This window comes from Scyliorhinus canicula, chromosome 1 (assembly GCF_902713615.1).
Source record: "Scyliorhinus canicula chromosome 1, sScyCan1.1, whole genome shotgun sequence".
Lineage (NCBI taxonomy): Eukaryota > Metazoa > Chordata > Chondrichthyes > Carcharhiniformes > Scyliorhinidae > Scyliorhinus > Scyliorhinus canicula.
Genome location: NC_052146.1, coordinates 98603792 through 98630518, shown reverse-complemented (window position 1 = coordinate 98630518; position 26727 = coordinate 98603792).

Below are 26727 nucleotides of genomic sequence, written 5' to 3'. Positions count from 1 at the left end.
AATCCTTGTCAGGGGTTAAGCCAAAAGTAGTCCTTTTCTTCTGCCTGACAGAGCAGCACCTGTAGTGAATCTTCTTCCCCAACTCTCTCAGTCTGACAGACTCTGTGGATCTGTATGAAGCAATGGCAGCTGCAGAACTTACACCGCATTTCCCATAAGTTTTGATTTGAGTTTTGGTTGTAAGGGCCTTCCTGGTGATTCCCTTATTTCCCATTTCTTTTACTTTGTCGTTAACATTTTTGATCCATAGATATTTAATATACCTTTAAGTCGAGCACAGGAAGTGAGGAACTCAAAAGTTGCAAAATAGTACACTATGCTACAGAACAACATAGAACATAGAACATACAGTGCAGAAGGAGGCCATTCGGCCCATCGGGTCTGCACCGTCCCACTAAAGCCCTCACTTTCGCCCTATCCCCGTAACCCAATAACCCCGCCTAACCTTTTTGGTCACTAAGGGCAATTTAGCATGCCCAATCCATGGATTGTGGGAGGAAACTGGAGCACCCGAAGGAAACCCACACAGACACGGGGAGAACGTGCAGACTCCGCACAGACTGTGACCCAGTGGGGAATGGAACCTGAACCCCGGCGCTGTGAAGCCACAGTGCTATCCACTTGTGCTACTGTGCTGCTATGAAGATTTAGATTTTAAGCAGAAGGACTCAGACATTCTGGCGAACAAGAGATCAGAGGGATTTGGCTTGTTTGGTTTACTGGTGCCGATGGATTGGCCAAAGACCGTATTCTGCCCGGTGACAGACAGTGATTCGATTCAGCCAGGTGGGGGTTTTCAGATGAAGAGGCTGTGATTTGCTCTCTCTTTCAAATGTTTCCTGATTGCTGTTTCTGAATCTGCAGAGACGTTTCGAGACTTTGATGAGTAAACAGAGAAATCCATTACAGACTGAAAGCAAAGACATCCAACTGGCGGTCCAGACTGAGACTCTAACTGGACGATGTCTATCTGAAACAGAGGGGCGAGACGTAAAGGCTGCCGTGGGACAGGCCGTGACCCACGGCAGCCTTCACGGCCACTTCCGGGGCCGATTCTCCCCCCCCCCCGGGCGGGGCTAGGAGCGCGGCCCCGTGCGTCACGGCCGATGTTCATCAAGGCCGCACGTCAAGCGTCACGGCGGCTGACACGGCCGATGACATCAGCCGCGCATGCGCGGGTTGGCGTTCCATGCGCAGTTGGCGTCTTTCTCCTCAGCCACCCGGCAAGACGTGGCGGCTTGATCTTGCCGGGCGGCGGAGGGGAAAGAGTGCGTCTGTTTTGGACGCTGGCCCGACGATCGGTGGGCACCGATCGCGGGCCTGTCCCCTCCCGAGCACAGTCGTGGTGCTCCTGTGCCAATCGGGCCTCTAGATGCCCCAACCGGGCATCTGGCGCCCGTTTCACGACGGCAGCGAGCAGGTGTGTTTGCTGCCGTGGTGAAACGGGCGTGAAGGCCCGGCCGCTCGGCCCATCGGCCTCAGAGATTCGCCGCTCGCCGTAAAAAACGGCGAGCGGCGATTCGTGGCGTGGGTCGGGCGTGGGGGGGGGGGTGGAGAATAGCGGGAGGGCGTGAAAAATGTCGGGAGGCCCTCCCGCTATTCTCCCACCCATCGTGGGGGGTGGAGAATCGCGCCCAGAGACTTTTATCCTTTTATTTTTTTGTATTATTCTTTTTTACATCCCTGTTTCGCCTCTGTGTTTGTCTATCTTGTGTGTAGAGGATGCGGTGAGTTAAATAAGGGGAGTTAGGAATTAAATAATAGTTAATCAGTTGCATTTGCTACCTATTTAATTATAATTATTGTTATTAATGAAGATTAATTGTGTTTAAATTTACAAACATGGTGACTGTAATTATTGGGCAGCCAAAGACCAAAACCTTTGGGTATTTTCTAAGAATTAATAATTAATTTCAATTTTTAAAGAAATATTTTTTAAAAAAGGATACTGGACGAGAACTCTAACACTTTTAAAAAATCAATAAAGCTGTGAAGAAACAAATCTTCATTCCAGGAGTGATTCCATGCACAAATAGGGACATGGTGCATTAGAACAAACTTTATTAGACTACTTTAACATCACATAAATATGTTGTGTTCCGTGGTTCTCCCAATGATGAAGACACACACAGAACATAAATGTGTTGAACTAGAATGATGATTTATTGTCAGACACGTGGAAAGATAACTAACAGGTCTATATACAAAGTTACTCAAGTTCCTAGGGAGCTACTCTAAGTGCAGTTATTCCTCCTGTATGTCCTACTACCAACTGCCGAGTCACACCATACACGAGATGCATGTTTGGTGCCACCCACTGGCTGGAGGTCATACCTGTGATTACAGACATTGATAAATTGATTAAAGGGGCTGGTTTAGCTCACCAGGCTAAATCGCTGGCTTTTAAAGCAGACCAAGCAGGCCAGCAGCACGGTTCAATTCCCGTACCAGTCTCCCCGAACAGGCACCGGAATGTGGCGACTAGGGGCTTTTCACAGTAACTTCATTGAAGCCTACTCGTGACAATAAGCGATTTTCATTCATTTTCATTTCAAATGGCTTTACACATTTATACAGTTATACACAGATATGCATGTACGCATATTACCACATCCCCCTTCCTCTGGAGATATAGATATTTACAAACACATATAATATACATTTTGTTATAAGTTCAGTCTGTCAGGCTTGCGCCTTACTCTGGTTGACCTTCTGAGCAATGGCTGAGTTGGTGAGTGTGCCCCACTTTCATAAGTTGTCGGTCTTTCCCCATGCACCACCACAGATGTAACATTGACTCTAGGCTGTGCTGGACATTCTGTGTCTTCCTCAAGCTTGGGAGTACACCCACACTCTTTCACCGGGTTCAGCTCAAAAGACTGTTGTACTTTTAGGAGCGCTCATTGGTTCTGGCTTAGGAGTGAACAGTCCTCAGTGATCATCATGAATGACTGCAGATCTGCCTGTTGCACGGCCCTTGTCAGTTTCACCTATCCCTTGCCATTGGGGCCCTCAATTCTCACAGTGAGCCCTATCTGCAATGGCCGGAGTGCTCTTGCAGACCTGTCGTAAACCTCCTTCTGCCTTTTCTTCTGAAGAACTAACTTCTTCTTGAGTTGCCAATTGATCATGGGAGCCACCATAGAAGGCAGGGTTGGCTGCAGCTGCCTATTCATGAGCAGCTGTGCTGGCGAAAAGCCATTTACAAGTGGGGCCGAGCAATAATTGTGCAATGCCAGATATATATCATCCTGGCTGACAAGGGCCTTCATCAGTAACTGCTTCACAATGTGTACGCCATTTTCCACCCTCCCATTCGATTGGGGATATAGCTGGCTGGAGGAAATGTATCTGAAGTCATAGAGGCAGGCAAACTCAGTCCAATCATGATTATTGAAACACGGTCCATTGAGCGACATGACAATGGATGGTATGCCATGCCGATGGTATGCCACAGCTTTAGCCTGCTGTGTTACACCGGCAGCAGTCGAATTAGCCAACTGCGCCACCTCTGGATAGTTGGAAAAGTAGTCAATTGCGACTAGCTAGTCATTTCCATTAAAATGGAACAAATCCATACCCACTTTCTGCCATGGTCTAGCGATGACGTTGTCCACATATATTGGCTCCTTGCTCTCTTTGCCGCAAAGTTTTTGACATGTGCCACAGTGATCGACCACACCTGCAATGTCTTGGGTGATGCCCGGCCGCCAAAAGATCATCTTCCTGGCCCTGCACTTGCACCTCCCAATGTCCAGGTGCCCTTTGTGAAGTTTCCTAAGCATGAGCGGCCTCAGCGACTCCAGGATGAGAATTCTGTGCTGCCGCAGGAGGCCATTCACCTCACTGAACTCGGAATGTATATTATAGTCTGCAGAGCAGGAGCCTTTTGGCCAGCCCTCTTTGAGACATTTAGTGACCTTTTTGCAGGACCGGATCAGTATTAGCAAGCAGCTGGATTTCGTCATCCCCCGACAGACCTCATTGATGGCCGTGGCACGAGAGAGCGTGTCGGCGATTGGTAGGAACTTGTCTGGCGGATAGACAAGGTCAAAGTCATAATGCTGGAGCTTCATCATTAGTCGTTGTATTCTAGGGGACATCTGAAACAAGTTCTTTTGAACAATTGCAACTAGTGGCCTGTGGTCTGTCTCAACCAAAAACGTCGGCACCCATATATGTAGTCATGAAATTTCTCCAGGCCCGCAACTAGCCCCAGACATTCCTTCTGGATCTGCGGATATCTGCGCTCTGTGTCAGTCATAGCTCTCGAAGCATATGCCACTGGCAGCCAATCACCATCTGCATCCTGCTGCAGGAGTACCGCTCCAATACCGTCCTGAGATACATCAGTGGAAATTTTGGCATTCTTAATCGGATCAAAGAAGGAAAGGACGGGCAACATTCTTAGTGAGACACACAGTGCTTTCCACGCCTGCTCGTGTTTTGGCGGCCACTGGAAAGCAACATCTTTTTTTATGGATTCTCTAAACCGGGATGTCTTGGAGGAAAGGTTAGGAAAAGACTTTTCCACAAAATTAATCATTCCCAGGATATGCAAAATGCCCAATTTGTCCCTGGGCCATGGCATCCGAAGAATGGCTTTGCTTTTTTTCATCGTCTGCATGCATATCACCACAAAATATAGCTTACATTTGCCAGTTAAACAATGCTTAACAATACAATGAAACACTTTAACTTCTAACTGATACTTTCCCTATCCCCAATCAAGCAAAACCAATCACAGGTTAAAACCCACCTTTAAATAAAGTTAGCAAACATGGAATTATATGCCGTTCTGGATAGAAAGTTCTTTGAAAGACTGCTGAGAGAGAGAGATCCTTTCAGTAAGCAGCCTACAGATCCCTGCCTATTAATGTTGAATCTGACAGCCTTCTGCAAAAGTTGTTGTCCAGCTCACAGTTTTAAGAAACTATCTACAACTGACTGCTGCCGAGGTGGCACTGGCAGGCTGACAGGGACAAGGTGCCCAGGAGAACCATGCCCATGTTGGGGTCAGGCCCAGGGGTGCCCTGCCCTTATCAGATGGGGTGCGGAGGGGTTTGATGACCCCCTTATTGGTGAATTAGAGGGTCCGGAGGCTGTGGCTGGAGGTCTGGAGATCGCTTCCTGCACTGGTGAGCAGAGCTTGCTCTTGCAGGAAATGAGACTAAGTATGGCCTTGGTGGGACAGAAATTAAGCAGAGTCCCGTTTGATAGCCTAGTCGTTCTAGCCGCTGCCAGCGCTGGGAAACACCTGGCTAAATGCACTAGACGCGGGACTCTGTTTCTTTTCTGTTAAATTGCGCCCAATGACTCTCATATCTACTCCCCAGAAATTATAACAAAATCCCAGTAAGCCTCTCCTTACAAACATAAGCATGTCTTGAAAGAAAGGATATCTCACTTTTCTTTAAATATTTTTATTCTCTTCCTTTTTCACATTTTCTTCCAAATTTACATCCTCCAACAAACAATAAGCAGTAACAAATGCAATGCCAATCCCCTTATCAACAACAATCCCACCCTCCCACCAAACCCCCAAACAGCAGCCCGCATGCTAACATAAACAAAAAACAAAAATGAATCAGTAATCACCCATAGTCACCATTAACATATACAGTTCCCCTCTCCCAACCCTCCCAACCGCCCCCTCCTAATGTTCGATGTAATCCAATTCTTGAAAGTGCATAATCGATCCAATGGGGGATCCAGCACCGTGTTGAAGTCCCCCCCCATGATCAGGCCCCCCGCCTCCAGGTCCGGAATGCGGCCCAACATGCGCCGCATAAACCCCGCATCGTCCCAGTTTGGGGCGTAAACATTCACCAACACTACCTGCTCCCCCTGCAGCTTACCACTCACCATCACATATCTACCGCCACTGTCAGCCACCACATTTAACGCCTCAAACGACACCCTCTTTCCCACCAGGATCGCCACCCCCCCGATTCTTCTCATCCAGCCCTGAATGAAATACTTGGCCCACCCACCCCTTCCTCAGTTGAACCTGGTCCGCCACCTTCAGGTGTGTCTCCTGGAGCATGGCCACATCCGCCTTCAGCCCCTTCAAGTGCGCAAACACCCGGGCCCGCTTGACCAGCCCATTCAGCCCCCTCACATTCCAGGTTATCAGCCGGATCAGAGGACTCTCTGCCCCCTTCTCCTGCCGACTAGCCATAACCCATCCGCCGCCCGCCACTGGCCAACGTCCCCCGCTCGGCCCATTCCCCACGGCGGCAACTCCCCCCCCCCCCCCCCCCCCCCCCCCCAAGCACCCCTTGCATACTCCAGCTCCTTCCTGGCCATTGCAGCAGCAACCTGGTAACCCCCCCCCCCCCCCCAGGCTAGGACCCCTCCTAGCCGCGCCCTCCCCTCTGCAGCACTCCCGTGAGCCAGCTAACTTCTGCTGACCCCGGCGACTCCCGCCACACCTCCGACCCCTCCCCACGTGGGACTACTCCTCCTCCTTCGTGCCCATCAACTGGCCCTCCTCCCCCCCCACCGCTCTTGCACGGGAAAATAACAACCAGCAAAGGCCCGCGCTTCTCAGCCCCGACCCTGCCCCCATCATCCCGCAGCGCGGGAAACCAGAGAAAAGCCCGCGCTTTCGCCCTGCCCAACCCCGCCTCCTCTAGGGCAACTCCCATTGCCAGTCCCCACCACCAGCTCCCCGCACTCCCAGTTTACCTCCCTGCCTGAACCTGTCCACCAGACCCATACAAAAAGACATAAAGACATCGCCCCACCCACTCTAAAGCCAACACACATCCTGCATTAAACAGAGAACCCCCCCCCCTCCAGAGAAAAAATTAGACACAGTTGCATTTACATACAAAACCCTCATCCCTGACCCTCAGTTTGAGTCCAGTTTCTCGGCCTGCACAAAGGCCCACGCCTCCTCCAGGGACTCAAAATAATGGTGATGGTCCTTGTAGGTGACCCACAGATGCGCCAGCTGCAACATGCCAAACTTCACACTCCATCTGTGGAGCACCGCCTTCGTCCGGTTGTACCCGGCCCTCCGCTTAGCCACCTCCGCACTCCAGTCCTGGAATATCCGCACCTCCGTGTTCTCCCACTTGCTGCTCCGCTCCCTCTTGGCCCACCGGAGCACGCACTCCCGGTCAACGAACCGGTGGAACAGCACCAACACCGCCCGCGGCGGCTCATTCGGCTTGGGCCTCCTATCCAGTATTCTGTGGGCTCCCTCCAGCTCCAGGGGCCCCTGGAAGGACCCAGCTCCCATCAACGAGTTCAGCAAAACGACCACATAGGCCGCCAGGTCCAACCCCTCCAGCCCCTCCGTGAGGCCCAGGGTCCGTAAATGCTTCTGCCTCAACCGGTTGTCCAGCTCCTCAAACCGCTCCTGCCACTTTTTATGGAGCGCCTCGTGCATCTCCACCTTCCCCGCAACGGCCACGGCCTCATCCTCCCTTTCTGAGGCCTGCTGCTGCAGCTCCCGGATTGCGGCCCCCTGGGCTGTCTGGGTCTCCATCAGCTCTCTGGTGGTAGCCTTCAGCGACTCCAGCAACTCCACCTTAAGCTCCTGGAAGCAGCGCAGAAGAGTCGCCTGCTGCTCCTGCGCCCACTGCCTCCACTCCTCGAGGGCTCCACCAGCCGCCATTTTGTTTCCCATCCCCCGCTTTTCCAGGGGCGCTGCCACCGCTTTTCTGCTCACCCCACTCCTGGTCCGGACCATAGAACCCTGGGGATCTACTGCAGACCCCTTCCCACGTCGGGAATCGTCGAAAAAGCTCCGTTCGGGGACCTGAAAAGAGCCCCAAAGTCCGTTTCTAGCGGGAGCTGCCGAACGTGCGGCTTAGCTCCACATAGCCGCAACCGGAAGTCACTCTTGAAAGTGCATAATGAATAATGCCCATGAATTGTAGAGCCCCTCCATCCTTCCCCTCGGTTCAAATTTACCCTTCTCAAGATTCAAGAATTCCAGCAGGTCCCCCGCCACGCCGGGGTACAGGGTTGAGCGGTTGACCTCCATTGCAACAGGATTCACCTTCGGGCGATCAATGAGGAAAAGGCTACAACATCTGCATCCGCACCCGTTTCCAACCCCGGCTGGTCCGACACCCTGAATATGGCCTTCCGAGGGCCCGGGTCCAATTTCATGTGCACCACTTTAGAGATTACCCTAAAAACCTCCTTCCAGTAATCCTGCAGCTTTGGACAGGACAAAACCAAAATATATGAACATGGTTTACGGGACCCCCCCAAGGTTATCTCACTTCTATGATACCTTAATTGCACTTTTTTGCCATCAGATCTGACTGTCCTTTAAAATAGATTTTTTAAAATATTACTGCAGCAGATAAAAACAGACATTAATTCAGTTTTTAAAAATATTACTGCAACAAATACATATCGTGCAATATATACACAAATTTCTTACATTCGATCACACTTCGGATGGTTCTGTCAATTTTACCCTGATAGTTACTCTGAACTCTAACTTACACAGGACACCCCCTGTTACACACAACCACCCCCCCCGCCCGTGACCTTCCACAGCACCCCCATTCCCCACCCCGACACCCTTGACTCCCACCTCCCAGCCTAGTCCAATCCCCCTCCCGATGCAACCCGCACACGTGCCCTGGATTGCCCCGACCCGCCCCCTCTCCCACCCACTCCTGGTGGGACTCGATTTGAACTTCCTTTCCCGGACTGAACCCATCCACCCATGGACTGCTTCCTCCCTACTCACGGGTATGAACACCTCTGCCTCCAGTCCCATCGTCCCCTCTGTTCTGACCCCCCCTCCCTGGGTCTGAATCACCTGCGTTCTGATCCTGCCACCCTCTTCCATTCCCAACCCTCCTCTCCCCCCCCCCACCCCCCACCCCCCCCATACTCCGTCTGAACCCTCCCCTCCAGTCCGACCCTCTCCTCTGGTCTGATTCCATCCTCCCCCCACCTCAGTCTGGCACCTGCATCAACCCCCCCCCCCCCCCCCCCCCCACACCCCCCCCCCCTCTCCCGCCCTCATTTTGACAACACCCCTCACTCTGGTTCAACACCCCACATCTTCAGTCTGACACACCCCCTCTATCTCCAGTGCAACCCAGCTCAAGTTGCTGGCCTGATCCCACCCCTATTTTTCCAGTCCAACACCCCCCCCCCCCGGTCCAACAACCCTTCTGGTTCAACTGGCCCCTCTCCAGTCCAACCCCCCCTGCCCTCCATCCAATCCCACCCCTCCACCGGTTTGATCTCCCCCTCCAGACGGGGACGCCCCACCGTCATGGTCTGATCCCCAAGCCCCCTGCCAGTCCAACCCTCCCCTCGACCCCTCTCTGGTCTGACCACCCACCACCTCCGGTCTATCCAACTCCCCCCTAACAGCCCCCTGCCCCCCACCCAGGCTGGGTCTGTCCCAGTCCAACCCCTGTTTCTCTCTTCAATCCATCCCCTGCCCCATCTCTCCAATCCAGCCCCCCCATTCCAGTCCCGCCCTCATTCTCCAGTCCCAACGCTCCATTCTCCGGCCCACCACCCACTCCCTCTTCAGGACCAGCCCCCCATCTCTGGTCCACCCCGACCCATGAAAAAATTGCCCCTCTGGACTCTTTTGTACCTCTCCCCTCTCACCTTAAACCTATGCCGTCTAGTTCTAGACTCCCCTACCCTTGGGAAAGGATGTTGACTATCTACCTTATCTATGTGCCTCATTATTTTATAAACTTCTATAAGATCACCCCTGAACCTCCTATGCTCCAGGGAAAAAAGTCCCAGTCTATCCAGCCTCTCCTTATAATTCAAACCATCACGTCCCGGTAGCATCCTAATAACCTTTTCTGCACTCTTTTTAGTTTACTAATATCCTTTCTATAATAGGATGACCAGAACTGAACACAGTATTCCAAGTGTGGCCTTACTAATGTCTTGTACAACTTTAGCAAGACATACCAACTCCTGTATTCAATGCTCTGACCAATACTGCAAACTGACCAATGAAGCCAAGCATTCTGAATGCCTTCTTCACCACCCTGTCCACCTGCGAGTCCACCTTCAAGGAGCTATGAACCTGTACTCCTAGATCTCCTTGTTCTATAACTTTCCCCAACTCCCTACCATTAACTGAGTAGGTCCTGCCCCAATTCGATTTACCAAAATGCATCACCTCACATTTATCCAAATTAAATGCAATCTGCCATTTATTGGTCCATGGCCCAATTGATCAAGATCCCGTTGCAATCCTAGATAACCTTCTTCACTGTCCACTATGCCATCTGCAAACTTACTAACCATGCCTCCTAAATAACAAATAACAGTGGACCTAGCACCGATCCCTGAGGCACACCATGGTCACAGGCCTCCAGTTTGAAAAACACCCCTCCACAACCACCCTTTGGCGTAGGTCGCCAAACCAATTTTGGATCCAGTTGGCTACCTCACCCTGGATCCCTCATGAGATTTAACCTTTTGTAACAACCTACCATGCGGTATTTTGTCAAAGGCCTTGCTAAAGTCCAAGTAGACAACGTCGACCCTACTGCACTCATTTACCTTCTTGGTTACCCCTTCAAAAAACTCAATCAAATTCGTGAGACTTGACTTTCCACTCACAAAGCCATACTGACTGTTCCTAATCAGGTCTTGCCTGTCTAAATGCCTGTAGGTCCTGTCCCTCGGAATACTTTCTAACAACATATCCACCACAGACGTTAGGCTCATCAGTCTGTAATTCCCATACTTGTTCCTGCGGCCCTTCTTAAACAAAGGCACAACATTTGCTACCCTCCAATCTTCAGGCACCTCACCTGTGGCTGTCGACGATTTAAATATCTCTGCTAGGGGGCCGGCAATTTCCTTCCTAGCCTCCCACAACATCCTGGGATACATATCATCAGGTCCCGGGGATTTATCTATCTTGATGCGCTTTAGGACTTCCAGCACCTCCTTTTCTGTAAAAAGTACATTCCTCAAGACATCACTATATATTTCCCCAATTTCCCTAACATTCATACCTTTCTCAACAGTCAATACCGATGAGAAATATTCATTTAGGACCTCACCCACCTGGTGCGGATCTGCACATAGATGATCTTGTAGATCATCAAGAGGCCCTATTCTCTCCCTCGTTACTCTTTTGCCCTTTATGTATTTGTAATTGGAAAGATGTAGAGGAACACATTTACAAGGAAATTATAGAGTACTTATAATGGGGGTCTTTAATTACTTGAATATAAATTGGGTTAAATAATTGTATAAAGAACATAAAGGGATAAGAGTTCCTTGAATGTTTTCACAAAAACATTCTACATCAATATGTATTCACTCTGATGAGAAAGGAGGCAATGTTAGACCTGGAATGAAGTGTACTAAGTGTCAGTAGGGGAGCACTTCGGGGACAATGATCATTGTATAATTAAGTTTAGGTTGGCTATAAAAACGGACAAGGAACAAGAATGAACTGGGGGAAAACAATGAAGCAAAAATGGTTCTAACCCAGATAAACTGGAATCAAATGTTGACAGGCAAATTTATAACTGAACAATGGGATTCCATTTAAGAAGAGATAGTTTGGCACTAGGGGAAAAGTTAGGGCTAACAAATCCAGAACTCCCTGGATGACAAAAGATTAAGATGCAGAATGAAATAGAATGTGAAATAACATGTGCTAATGTCAGTGTCAAGAAGATAATGCAACTAAGAACCAAGCTGAATATAGAAGGTTCAAAAGAGATTTGAAAATGCAAATAAGTGAAGCAGGGGGAGAATCTGAAAAAAGTCTGGCAACGAACATAAAAGGGAATCAGCATATAAATAGTAAAATTGCTGTAAAAAGAGGAATGGGGTTGATTAGGGACAAAGAAGGGGACTAGCGCATGGAGGGAGGGGCACCACTGAGGTAATGAATACTTTGCACCAGTTTTTACCAACAAAGAATATGCTGCTCGGGTTATGGTGAAAAGGAGGTAGTTCAGATACTTGAAGTGTTTAAAATTGATAAGGAGGAAGAATTGGATAGGCTGTCTGTACTTAAAAAGTTGATAAGACACCAGGACCAATTGGGATGTCCCAATGATGTGACTCATCCAGAGTGGGGATTGCAATTTGGTAATTTGGTGCAGTGAGGTAATTTGGTGCAGAGTGTGAGGAGGTGCTTTTTCAGAGGTGCTTTTTAACCCTGGTAAGTGACTGGTAAGTAGTTTTTCTTTTCATTCTTTTCATTGTCTAATTTATTTATTTTTATTTTGAAATTGTTAAAAGCTAGCACTTTTCCAGGAGACACATCCGGAGTGAGACTCATCCAGAGTGGGGATTGCAACTTGGTAATTTGGTGCAGTGAGGTAATTTGGTGCAGATTGTGAGGAGGTGCTTTTTCAGAGGTGCTTTTTAACCCTGGTAAGTGACTGGTAAGTAGTTTTTCTTTTCATTCTTTTCATTGTCTAATTTATTTATTTTTATTTTGAAATTGTTAAAAGCTAGCACTTTTCCAGGAGACACATCCGGAGTGAGACTCATCCAGAGTGGGGATTGAAACTTGGTAATTTGGTGCAGTGAGGTAATTCGGTGCAGAGTGTGAGGAGGTGCTTTTTAACCCTGGTAAGTGACTGGTAAGTAGTTTTTCTTTTCATTGTCTAATTTATTTATTTTTACTTTGAGATTGTAGTTGTTTAAGGTTACCTAAGGTTTAAGACATGGCAGGAGATCCCAGACCCGTGTCATGCTCCTCGTGTGCGATGTGGGAGCTCAGGGACACGTCCACTGTCCCTGGCTCCTTCACGTGCAAGAAGTGTGTTCAATTGCAGCTCTTGTTAGACCGCTTGACGGCTCTGGAGCTGCGGATGGACTCACTTTGGAGCATCCGCGATGCTGAGGAGGTCGTGGATAGCACGTTTAGCGAGTTGGTCACACCGCAGGTGAAGGTTACTGAGGGAGATAGAAAATGGGTGACCAAAAGAAAGAGCAAGAGTAGGAAGGCAGTGCAGGTGTCCCCTGCGGTCATCTCCCTGCAAAACAGATATACCGCTTTGGATACTGTTGAGGGAGATGGCTCACCAGGGGAAGGCAGCAGCGGCCCGGTTCATGGCACCGTGGCTGGCTCTGCTGCACAGCAGGGCAGGAAGAAAAATGGCAGGACTATAGTGATAGGGGACTCGATCGTAAGGGGAATAGACAGGCGGTTCTGTGGACGCAATCGAGACTCCAGGATGGTATGTTGCCTCCCTGGTGCAAGGGTCAAGGATGTCTCGGAGCGGCTGCAGGATATTCTGGGGGGGGGGGGGGGGGGGGGGGAGGGTGAACAGCCAGCTGTCGTGGTGCACATAGGCACCAACGATATAGGTAAAAAACGGGATGAGGTCCTACAAGCAGAATTCAGGGAGTTAGGAGTTAAACTAAAAAGTAGGACCTCAAAGGTAGTAATCTCAGGATTGCTACCAGTGCCACGAGCTAGTCAGAGTAGGAATGTCAGGATAGATAGGATGAATGCGTGGCTCGAGAGATGGTGCAAGAGGGAGGGATTCAAATTCCTGGGGCATTGGGGCCGGTTCTGGGGGAGGTGGGACCAGTACAAACCGGACGGTCTGCACCTGGGCAGGACTTGAACCGATGTCCTAGGGGGGGTGTTTTCTAGAGCTGTTGGGGAGAGTTTAAACTAATGTGGCAGGGGGATGGGAACCGATGCAGGAAGTTGAAAGGTAGTAAAACAGGGTCAGAAGCAAAAGGAAGTAAGGGGAAAAGTGCAAGGCAGAGAAGACATAGTCAGAAATCTAAAAGGGCGACAGTACAAGGTACAGTGACTGAGGGGAGCTCAGTGAATAGGCTCAGTAATAACAAAAGGAATAAAACTGGAGATGTTAAGATTCAAAACAGAGGTAAAAAAACCAACATAAGTGTACTTTACCTGAATGCTCGGAGTATTCGGAATAAAGTAAATGAGTTGATGGCACAAATCATCGTAAATGACTATGATTTAGTAGCCATTACTGAAACATGGTTAAAGGTTGGTCACGACTGGGAGTTAAATATCCGAGGGTATCAAACTATGCGGAAGGACAGAGTGGATGGTAAGGGAGGTGGTGTTGCTCTGTTATTTAAGGATGACATCCGGGCAATAGTAAGGGATGACATCGGTGCTATGGAGGATAAGGTTGAATCCATTTGGGTGGAAATCAGGAATAGTAAGGCGTAAAAGTCACTGATAGGAGTAGTCTATCGGCCACCAAATAGTAACGATATGGTGGGGCAGGCAATAAACAAAGAAATAACTGATGCACGTAGAAATGGTACAGCAGTTATCATGGGGGATTTTAATCTACATGTCGATTGGTTTAACCAGGTCGGTCAAGGCAACCTTGAGGAGGAGTTTATAGACTGTATCCGCGATAGTTTCCTAGAACAGTATGTAATGGAACCTACGAGGGCACAAGCGGTCCTAGATCTTGTCCTGTGTAATGAGACAGGATTGATTCATGATCACATAGTTAGGGATCCTCTCGGAAGGAGCGATCACAATATGGTGGAATTTAAAATACAGATGGAGGGTGAGAAAGTAAAATCAAATACTAGTGTTTTGTGTTTAAACAAAGGAGATTACAAGGGGATGAGAGAAGAACTAGCTAAGGTAGACTGGGAGCTAAGACTTTATGATGGAACAGTTGAGGAACAGTGGAGAACCTTCCAAGCGATTTTTCACAGTGCTCAGCAAAGGTTTATACCAACAAAAAGGAAGGATGGAAGAAAGAGGGAAAATCGACCGTGGATATCTAAGGAAATAAGGGAGAGTATCAAATTGAAGGAAAAAGCATATAAAGTGGCAAAGATTGATGGGAGATTAGAGGACTGGGAAATCTTTAGGGGGCAACAGAAAGCTACTAAAAAAGCTATAAAGAAGAGTAAGATAGAGTATGAGAGTAAACTTGCTCAGAATATAAAAACAGACAGTAAAAGTTTTTACAAATATATAAAACAAAAAAGAGTGGCTAAGGTAAATATGGGTCCTTTAGAGGATGAGAAGGGAGTTTTAATAATGGGAAATGAGGAAATGGCTGAGGAACTGAACAGGTTTTTTGGGTCGGTCTTCACAGTGGAAGACACAAATAACATGCCAGCGACTGATAGAAATGAGGACCTTGAGAGGATTGTTATCACTAAGGAGGTAGTGATGGGCAAGCTAATGGGGCTAAAGGTAGACAAGTCTCCTGGCCCTGATGGAATGTATCCCAGAGTGCTAAAAGAGATGGCTAGGGAAATTGCAGATGCACTAGTGATAATTTACCGAAATTCACTGGACTCTGGGGTGGTCCCGGTGGATTGGAAATTAGCAAACGTGACGCCACTGTTTAAAAAAGGAGGTAGGCAGAGAGCAGGAAATTATAGGCTAGTGAGCTTAACTTCGGTAGTAGGGAAGATGCTGGAATCTATCATCAAGGAAGAAATTGCGATGCATCTGGATAGAAATTGTCCCATTGGGCAGACGCAGCATGGGTTCGTAAAGGGCAGGTCATGGGAATTCTCCCCATCTTTGGGGACCAGCCCCGCGCCGGAGCGGTTGCCACCAGAAGACCGGCGCAAAAAACCGGCGTCCCCGGCAGCGTGGCTGGCCAAAAGGCTTTCGCTGGTCCGCGCATGCGCCGGCAGTGACATCAGCGGCCAGCTGCCGTCACTGCCGGCGCATGCGCGATGTGGGGTTCTCTTCCGCTTCCGCCATGGCGAAGGCCGTGGCGGACGCGGAAGAAACTAGTGCAGCCAGGGCACTGGCCCGGACTCTGAGGGGGGGGGCCCCGATCGCGGGCCAGGCCACCGTGGGGGCACCCCCCCGGAGTTCGATCGCCCCCTGCCCCCCCAGGACCCCGGGGGCCTGCTCGCGCCGCTGAGCCCGCCGTTCCAGAGGTGGATTAAACCTCAGCGGCGGGAGAGGCCTCCCAACGGCGGGACTTCGGCCCATCCGGGCCGGAGAATCGCCGCAGGGGCCTCTCCAATCGGAGTGCCGAGATTCCTGCCCCCGCCACTTCCCGGGTGGTGGAGAATCTCTGCCAGGGCGGGGGCGGGATTTTAGGCGCCCCCAGGCAATTCTCCGACCCTGCTGGGGGTCGGAGAATTTCACCCGAGGGGTCTGATGGGGTTCTCTGATGGGGGGTCTGATGGGACTCTCTGATCGGGGGGGTCTGATGGGGTTCTCTGATGGGGGGTCTGATAGGGTTCTCTGATGAGGGACCTGATGGGGTTCTCTGATGGGGGGTCTGATGGGATTCTCTGATCGGGGGGTCTGATGGGATTCTCTGATCGGGGGGGTCTGATGGGGTTCTCTGATGGGGGGTCTGATGGGGTTCTCTGATGGGGGGGTCTGATGGGTTCTCTGATGGGGGGTCTGATGGGATTCTCTGATAAGGCGTCTGAAGGGGTTCTCTGATGGGGGGTTTGATGGGGTTCTCTGATGGGGGGTCTGATGGGGTTCTCTGATGGGAGTCTGATGGGATTCTCTGATGGGGGGTCTGATGGGGTTCTCTGATGGAGGGGGGGTCTGATGGGGTTCTCTGATGGAGGGGGGTTCTGATGGGGTTCTCCGATGGGGGGTCTGATGGGGTTCTCTGATGGGGGGTCTGATGGGGTTCTCTGATGGGAGTCTGATGGGATTCTCTGATGGGGGGGTCTGATGGAGTTCTCTGATGGAGGGGGGTTCTGATGGGGTTCTCTGATGAGGGGTCTGATGGGGTTCTCTGATGGGGGGTCTGATGGGGTTCTCTGATGGGAGTCTGATGGGATTCACTGATGGGGGGGTCTGATGGGGTTCTCTGATGGAGGGGGTCTGATGGGGTTCTCTGATGAGGGGTCTGATGAGGTTCTCTGATGGAGGGGGGTCTGATGGGTTTCTCTGATGGGAGTCTGATGGGGGGGTCTGATGGGAGTCTGATGGGATTCTCTGATGGGAGTCTGATGGGATTCTCTGATGGGGGTCTGATGGGGTTCTCTGATAGAGGTGGGGTCTGATGGGTTTCTCTGATGAGGGGTCTGATGGGGTTCTCTGATGGAGGGGGGTTCTGATGGGATTCTCTGATGGGGGTCTGATGAGGTTCTCTGAGGGGGGTCTGATGGGGTTCTCTGATGGAGGGAGGTCTGATGAGGTTCTCTGATGGGGGTCTGATGGGGTTCTCTGATGAGGGGTCTGATGGGGTTCTCTGATGGGGGCGGTATGATGATGTTCTCTGATGGGAGGGTCTGATTTGGTTCGCTGATGGGGGTGACTGTTGGGGGACTGGAGGTACCCAACCCCCAGGACCCTTGAGGAACCCTTCTTCTGCAGCTTGGCAGTGGCAAAGAGGTACTACATCGTGCCCTGACCCCACCCCCACCCCCGCCGGGGGTTCCACCTCGCCAGGGCTCATGGCCAACCTCACACCAAAACCCACCCAATGGACTTCCTGATGAAGGGGTCGGAGAATCACCTTGTGGGGAGGATGGGAGACTTGGTCTTCAAGTCCGTTAATTGCATGCATAACATTGATTTACATGTTTCCGCTGGTGCGGGGCAGGTAGCATGCTTCCGCTGCCACTGTCGGGGGTGGGGGGGTGGGGGGGGGGACCTGAACATAGGAACAGACGCCGGGCATCAAACCTGTTTTCTGGGCAACCTGCCATTCTCTGCCCAATCGTGAATCCGGATACCGGCAATGGCAAAGGAGAATCCATCCCCTCGTTGTACATGGCACAGTTTCAAAATTTGTGAAGGATACAAAACTTGGAAGTATTAAAAGGATAGTACAGATCTTCAAAAGGACATAGAATGTTGGAATGGGCATACAAGTGGTAGATGAAATTTAATGCAAAGATGTGTGAAGTCATTTATTTTAGTAGGAAGAATATGGAGAGGCAAACAAGGTACAATTCTAAAGAGGGTGAATGCAGGAGCAGAGGGACCTGGTGTACATGTGCATAAATCATTAAAGGTGGCAGAAAGGTTGAGAGTGTGATTAATAAAGCATGCAGTACTCTGGGCTTGTACTCAATAGAGTACATGAGCAAGGATGTTTTATGTTATACTTGATCATTGTTTTGGCCTCAGCTGGAAGATTGTATCCCGTTCTGGACACCACGGGGTGAGATTCTCCGGTCGCCAACACCGAAATCATGTTCAGCAATTGGCCGGAGTATCCCCGTTCATGACCGAATTGGGGGCGGCGCAGCTTTCGCGATGCTCCACCTCCAAAGCGCCATATCGACGGCCTCAGGACATTGCCTGAGGCCATCCCCCCACGATGTTCCTCCCCCACCAGCCGACTTCCCGACGGCATTGGTCGTGTGAGGTCTCATCCATTGAGAACTCGGCATGGCAGCTGTGGATTCAGTCCAGTGCTGCCACAGTCGGAGGACAGGCAATCCGCGGGCAAAGGGGTCTTTGGCAAGGGCTGGGGGCACTTTTGGGGGGTAGTCCAGGGATGGCGAGCCTGGCCAAAGGGAGGTATTATTTTGCAGGCTGGGTCCGCGAGCGGCTGGGCGACATGTTGCACGGTGCGGCCGCTGCAGACCGCCGCCATGCACATGCATGGCCATGGGCCCGGCAATTCTCCGGGCCATATCGGCAGCTAAAGTCGAGGGTTCTAAGTTGCCTTGATGCTAGCCCCCAGCCAACCGGAGGATCGGTGGCCGTTTAATGCTATATTTTCTGTCGTGAAACACCACTGTTCCTGCGCCGGCGTGGGGACATAGCCTCAAAATTGGGGAATCCATTTTCAGAAAGCTGTAAAGTTTTGGAAAGAGCGCAGAAAGGATTCATGAGATTGGTTTCCTACATGAGAAACTTTAGGTATGAAGATGGACTGGACAAGTTGGGACTTACCTGAGGAAGAGAAGATTGAGAGAAGATTTGGTGGAGATGGTTAAAATTATGAGGGGTCATAGAGTTGATCGGGAGAAACTTTTTCCAGTGGTGGAAAAGTGGGGAATGAGAGAACACAGATTTTTTTTCTCCTCAAGGAAAAGCTTTTTCACATAGCAAGTGGTTAGGGTCTGAAATTCCCTGCCTGAGAGTGTGGTGGAGCAGATTCAATCAAGACTTTAAAGAGGGAATTGAATTATTATCTGATAAGGAAGATTGCACAGGGTTACATGGAGAAGATGGGGGAGTGGCACCAGGGGAATTGTTTTTTTTCCAGAGAGCCCGCACAGACAATGATGGGCTGATTTATCTCCTCTGTACTTGTAATGAACTCCAATTGGCTTTATTGGTTGGCCAATTGGAGTATGAGCTCCCTCAATGATGGTTCATTGAGGGGGCCCATATAATCACCTGTGTAGGTTTTGTGAGCAGTCTTAAGTTGACTGGACTGCTAGCAGCACTGTTTGTAGCTGCTCCTGTAATATCGTTATTGTAAATAAATATTGGTGTGGTGACGGAACTCCTGCCTCCCGTGGATTACTACAGTGGCGACGAGGTAAACTACAAATTTTGCGGAGACCAGCTGCCGCACTCGGAGGATAAGCCTTGCCATTTAAAAAATGCCATTTTTTGGGAGGTTAGAGGCATTCGACCCGGCTATTGAGGACTGGTCCCAGTATGTGGAGAGAATGTGTTACTTCTTCCGGGCAAAATGATATACTGACGGACGAAAGGAGACGGCTTATCCTGCTGTCAGCGTGCGGACCCTCCGCTTTCGCCATTACACGTAGTCTGACTTATCCCGATGCGCCGGACATGAAAACTTTCCAAGAAGTAACGGAATTGGTGAAAGAGCACTACGACCCAAAACCACCCCTCAATTTGCGTAGGTACAGATTCTACACAGCGAAGCGGGAAGACAGGGAGTCAGTCACAAATTTCTTGACCCGCCTGAGAAGGCTGGCGGAAAAATGTGAGTTCGGCCCGACACTAAATGAAATGCTTCGGGACCGGTTAGTGTGTGGTATAAACAACCTCACATTACAGAAACGCCTGTTGGCAGAAACGGAGCTAGACTGCAGGTAGGCGTTACAGCTCACACTGTCCCTAGAAAAGGTACCTTTTGCATTAAGGAAGAAAGTAGATGACGAAATAGAAAGGTTACGGCGCGACGGCATTATCAGACCAGTACAATTTTCGGAATGGGCAGCGCCGGTGGTACCAATTTTGAAGCCAGACGGCTTGATACGTCTCTGTGGAGATTTCAAACAGACAGTAAACAAATACGCACTGCTGGACAAATACCCAATCCCGAAAATAGACGACCTATATGCCAAATTGGCAGGTGGGCTTTTGTTCACGAAATTAGACATGAGCCACGCCTACCTGCAGTTAAAACTGGACAAGGGCTCCCAGAAGTTCACTACGATCAACACCCTGAAGGGCCTTTTTCGTTATTCTAGGCTACCTTTTGGAGTGTCATCAGCCTGCGCTATATTCCAGCGTACGATGGAAAATATTCTGCAGGGACTACCGCAGGTGGCGATTTATTTGGATGATGTCTTAATCATGGGTAGGACAAACAGGGAACACTTAAGGAACCTGAAGGAAGTGCTCAGGCGTTTCGCAAAGGCAGGCGTACGGCTAAAAAGGGAAAAATTTGTTTTTCTGGCCCCACAAGTGACGTACCTGGGATATAAAGTAGACGAGTCAGGCTTACATCCATTAGAAGACAGAGTAAGGGCAATAAAAGAAGCCCCAGCTCCCACCACGGTCCAGGAGTTACGATCATTTCTAGCGTTGGTAACGTATTATGGAAAATTTATTGAAAATAGGGCATCCATCCTAGAACCCCTCCACCAGCTACTAAAAAAGGGGCAAGAATGGAAATGGTCCACCCGCCAAAACCGAGCATTTAGGGACATTAAGGAACAGCTGTCATCCGAAAATGTCCTAGAGCATTATGACCCAAGGAAGGAGTTGGTGGTCACTTGTGATGCATCCCCCTACGGGGTAGGAGCCGTCTTAGCCCATAGAGGAAGGAATGGGGAAGAACGGCCAATAGCCTATGCTTCAAGGACCGTGGCGATGGCTGAGAGGAAGTACGCCCAAATCGAGAAGGAAGGACTGGCGGTGATATTCGCAGTAAAAAATTTCACCAGTATCTGTACGGGCGGAAATTCACCATAGTGATGGACCATAAGCTGTTATTAGGGTTATTAAAAGAAGACAAGTCAATACCCCCGATTGCATCAGCTAGAATCCAACGCTGGGCGTTGCTACTGGCGGCATATAGATACGTTCTGGAGCACAGACCGGGAACGCGAGTAGCACATGCAGTTGCTTTGAGCAGACTTCCCCTCCCGGACACTCCGCCGCAAATACCAAAATTAGAGGAGACAGTAATGACTCTAAATGTTTTGGACACCCTACCAGTAGACGGACAACATATTCGGTTGTGGACGCAAAAAGACCCAGTTTTAGCCAAGGTGAAGCATTTACTGCTAACAGGGGAACTGGAAAGACCAGTGGAGCCCCAGATGCACCCATACTGGAGTAGAAGGGACCAAATAACCGTAGAAGACGGTATCCTACTATGGGGAGCCCGGGTAATCGTCCCAGCTCAGGGCCGTCAGGCAATCTTAACTGAGTTACATCACGGACACCCAGGGGTGTCTAAAATGAAGATGCTAGCTCGAAGCTACGTTTGGTGGCCAGGTTTGGACACAGGCGTAGCAGCCTTGGTATGTCGGTGCCAGGAGTGCCAACAGGGGCAAAGAGTGCCACCAGCGGCGCCATTGCACCCGTGGGAATGGCCAGGCAGACCGTGGACCCGGCTGCATATTGACCACGCCGGCCCTTTCATGGGCTCAATGTTTTTGGTGATAGTGGACGCCCACTCCAAATGGTTGGACGTCCACCGGGTAAACACGGCAAGCACAGCATCGACAATTGAAAAGCTCAGGGCCTCTTTTGCAACACATGGACTTCCGGAGGTATTGGTGTCGGACAACGGAACGGCATTCACAAGTGGGGAATTTGGAAAATTCCTGAAGGAAAACGGAGTCCATCAGATCAAAACGGCCCCTTACCATCCAGCGACCAACGGCCTGGCAGAGAGAGCGGTCCAGACACTTAAAACGGGACTCAAGAAGCAGCCGGCAGCGTCAATAGACACAAAGCTCTCCCGCTGGCTGTTTGATTACAGGACCACACCGCATTCCACAACGGGCATACCGCCAGCTGAACTCTTAATGGGAAGGCGGCTGCGAACGAGGCTGAGTATCCTTTTCCCAAATTTAACGGGGAAAGTGGAGAAACAACAGGAGGCCCAACGCAGGGGGCGTGATAATAGTCGGCAGCAGAGACATTTCCAGGTGGGGGCACCGGTTTGGGTCAAGAATTATGGGAATGGACCAGCGTGGGTCAAAGGCACGGTAGAGTCCCAAACAGGGCCCATATCCTATGAGGTTTCAATAGGAGGTAAGGTGCTGAAGAAACACCTAGACCAAATAAGGGCAGCGGAACCACACCTGGAGGCAGGCGAAGCGAAGCAGGACCGCCTCAAGCTGGGATAGCCCAGACGGAAAGGATACCCCAGCCCCGAGCAATTTCTCCAGACCACGTCATCCAGCCATCGGAGATGGACACACTCGCCGAGACCGCCGCGACAGACCCAGACATGAGGAGCAGGAAGAAGCTCAGAGGAATGCCAGCTGGCAGGAATTCCTCGGACCTTGGGGGGGGGGGGGGGGGGGGGGGGGGAGGGGTGTAATGAACTCCAATTGGCTTTATTGGTTGGCCAATAATCACCTGTGTAGGTTTTGTGAGCAGTCTTAAGTTGACTGGACTGCTAGCAGCACTGTTTGTAGCTGCTCCTGTAATATCGTTATTGTAAATAAATATTGGTGTGGTGACGGAACTCCTGCCTCCCGTGGATTACTACAGTACTGTAACTGGGTGGTACAGTGGTTAGCATTGCTGCCTCACAGCGGCAGGGACACGGATTCAATTTTGGCCTTGGGCCATTGTGTGTTGAGTTTGTACATTTTCCTAGTGTCTGCGTGGGTTTCCTCCGGGTGCTCCGGTTTCCTCACAGTCAAAAGATGTGCAGTTTAGGCGGATTGGCCATACTAAATTGACCCTTAGAGTTCAAAGATGTGCAGGTTAGGTGGGGTTGCTGGAATAGGGTAGGGGACTGGGCCTAGGTAGGGTGCTCTTTCAGAATGTCGATGTAGACTCTATGGGCTGAATGGCTTTCGTCTGTAGGGTTCTATGGAACTGTTCCGTGATTTTGCGAAGTCTGGAGTTGAACCACAACAACGAGACCAGGGCGATAAAAATTCAAAATTGCTGTTAGAAATTATAAGCAAGACAGTTCAATACTCAGGACGGTTATCTGGGTGGGATGATAGAGGCACAGATTCTAGGATTACTCAGGTGGCAGTTTGATGTAGGGAATGGTGGTCAGCAGTAATATAGGTACGACTGAAGGATGAGCCTGGTGGCTGATCAGACTCACTTTGTGTAATTTCTGAAGTTAATGGTATGTAAGAAGGTGATTAGTTATCACAAAGGGCATATCACAACTTCATTTAATAAAATAAATTTGACAGGATGAAAAAAACCTTCCGCAGTCATGTCCACAAGAAATAAGATGCCCTTGTCTCCAAAGAGTTAATCCCAACAACAGACAACATGGTGTTCCACTTTCCCAGTTTGTGATTTATTTTAATTTGAGAAAACCATTGTCTACTCCCATGCAACTCCATAGAAAGTGTTTCCCTCTGCAGTTTTTCAGCTTGTTAGCTGACAAAAATAAGGGCTCCAATGTTTGGGTTAGGTCTGTACTTTCACTTGTGCTAATAAACTGTCCCAAGCGACCACTTCTCATGCTGAAGCTAAATGAAATTTTTTTTAAAAATGGAAAGCATTTGATCATATTTTCCAGAGTCCATTTGAGAACAGTTTGGGATCCAAAGATCTTTTGTGGAAGAAATGCTTTGATCACGGTAAAGTGTTACTGGGCAAGATCAACCCATTTTATGCATTAAAAAAATCACAATGATCTTTCCCATGAAAATTAAAGACTGCATGGGATGGAATGTCTCATTGTCAGAAGGAAGGGATTATTTCTAACTGCAAGAACTCAAAGTTTATTCCTTAACCCATTCCTCCCATGAGGTGACATGTTTCCGAAGAACTGCAGAATCTTAAAAACATTTGCCAATCTGATCCTAGAATCTAACAGTTTTGAACTCTCTGGTCACAATTTAAGCGTTACAACATTAAAAGATCCATTATTTTAACTATTTGAGAACTATTTCAATATTGTATACCAGACAATGTGCAATTGGGGAAAAAATCCTGGTCTGGATTCTCCGCAGCCCTGCGCGAAATCGCGTTTGGCGCGGGGGCGGAGAACCGCTCATGCGCGCATTACGTGGCACGGCTGGGGGCCACAGCCACAGGCCCTCCCACCGATGCTCTGGTCCCGATCGGCCGAATTCCCGACAGCATGGTTCCAACCACGTCTGGCCGGTCGGGACTCAGTCCGCGGCCACTCTGGTGGGGGGTGGGGTATTAGGTACTGGGGGGGGGGGGGGCCCTATGGGCGACCGGGGCGGCAATCGGGCATGTTAGATTGAGCGGCGCGAGGCAGATCGTTGGGACCTTCTTAGTTGGTCTTGGTCCGCGGTCCGAATCCGCCATCCCGTTTGGCGTGGCTGCTGCAGGCTGCCGTCGTGTGCATGCGCGGACTCACAACCAAAGTGCAGGGGGCCCATATCCTCAGCTGAAGCTGCGAGAAGTACTCTGGGGCCCTGCCAGCCCCTTCAAGTTAGGTGAATAGCTGTAAATTCTTTTAAGGAAAGTCTGGCGTGAAAAGCCACTGTTTTTACGCCGGTGTGGGAACCGCATTTTTGGAGAATCCAACCCCTGTCTGTCGAGCGTGTGCATGGGTGGGCCTGTAAGTGGGCACTAAATGTGCTCCTGGCCGTGGTTGGCACCAGAATGTGATTTTACTAATTGGCCAGCCAGCCAGCCAACCATGCACTGGGAGAGGTTCAGCGCTGCAGGGCGGTAGCTGAGAAAAGGGAGGGTGCGAGCTGGTGCTTCTAATGTGCTCCCCCAGGGCAACAGCCGCTGCGGAGCTGTCTCAGGGAGCAGACCTGTAAAAAAAATATTGCAATGGAGAAACCATGCAGTATGTCTAGGCAGCACATTCAAACACAAGCCTCAGCCCCCAGATATCTTTTAAAATGTTATTTCAACCCTGACAGTTCATCCCGCCCTGTATTGAGGTTAAAGCTCAAACGTAAAGGCCACCTGGCCAATCGGCCTGTCCCCCATTAGGAAAAGCAGGCGGACACATAAAAATGCATTCAATTGGCACCTGAATGGGTTCAATTGCCTGATCGATTGATCAAAATATTACACCTGTGCGTGATGACATCGGGGCAAATGCCCGACGTCTCTTAGCGTGGATTCACGTGCTTCTGATGGAGCACTCATTGCCTGAACAACATAAAACTCTGGCTCTTTTACTGAAATGAAAATCGCTTCTTGGCACAAGTAGGCTTCAAATGAAGTTACTAAGAAAAGCCCCTAGTCGCTACATTCTGGCACCCGTTCGGGGAGGCTGTTACAGGAATTGAACCGTGCTGCTGGCTTGCCTTGGTCTGCTTTCAAAGCCAGCAATTTAACCCTGTGCTAAACAGCCTCTGGAGAAGGATCACAGAGACTTGAAACAATAACTCTGGGCGCGATTCTCCGGACTCACGACGGGTCGGAGAATAGCGGGCGTCGGAAATTTTTACGGCGACGCTGTTCTGACGCCCTCCCGCTATTCTCCGAAACCCGCAAAATGTCGGAGTCGCCATTCCCGACAAACGCCTCCTTCCTGCCCCTGACACGACCAGAATCGCCACTGATAGCCCCCCCGCTATTCACCGGCCCGGATGGGCCGAAGTCCCGACGTCATGGCGCCCTGTTTGCACGTCGTGAAACACACCTGCTTTTTAAATTCGTCAACCAGTCGGCCTGGCTGACGGCAGCTTGGAGGAGGTCAGGGCACCACTCTGCGCACCGCTCAGCGCACCGCTCAGCGCACCGCTCAGCGCACCGCTCGAGTCTGGCCACAACGGGGAAGGCATCCCTGAGATCGGGAGGGGGTCCAGAGCGGGGGGAGTGGGGGCGACGGGGGAGGCAGTGGGGGGCGACGGGGGAGGCAGTGGGGGAGACGGGGGAGGCAGTGGGGGAGACGGAGGGGGCAGTGGGGGCGACGGGGGAGGCAGTGGGGGAGACGGGGGAGGCAGTGGGGGGCGACGGGGGAGGCAGTGGGGGAGACGGGGGAGGCAGTGGGGGCGACGGGGGAGGCAGTGGGGGAGACGGGGGAGGCAGTGGGGGAGACGGGGGAGGCAGTGGGGGGCGACGAGGGAGGCAGTGGGGGAGACGGGGGAGGCAGTGGGGGAGACGGGGGAGGCAGTGGGGGAGACGGGGGAGGCAGTGGGGGAGACGGGGGAGGCAGTGGGGGCGACGGGGGAGGCAGTGGGGGGCGACGGGGGAGGCAGTGGGGGAGACAGGGGGAGGCAGTGGGGGAGACGGGGGAGGCAGTGGGGGGCGACGGGGGAGGCAGTGGGGGAGACGGGGGAGGCAGTGGGGGGCGACGGGGGAGGCAGTGGGGGAGACGGGGAGGCAGTGGGGGAGACGGGGGAGGCAGTGGGGGAGACGGGGGAGGCAGTGGGGGGCGACGGGGGAGGCAGTGGGGGGCGACGGGGGAGGCAGTTGGGGGCGACGGAGGGGGGGGGGGTTAGGTAGAGAGTGAGCCGTCCAACCCCGTAACAAAATGTCTGCCAGCGTGCCATGGTGTGCCGGTCACGAGGACA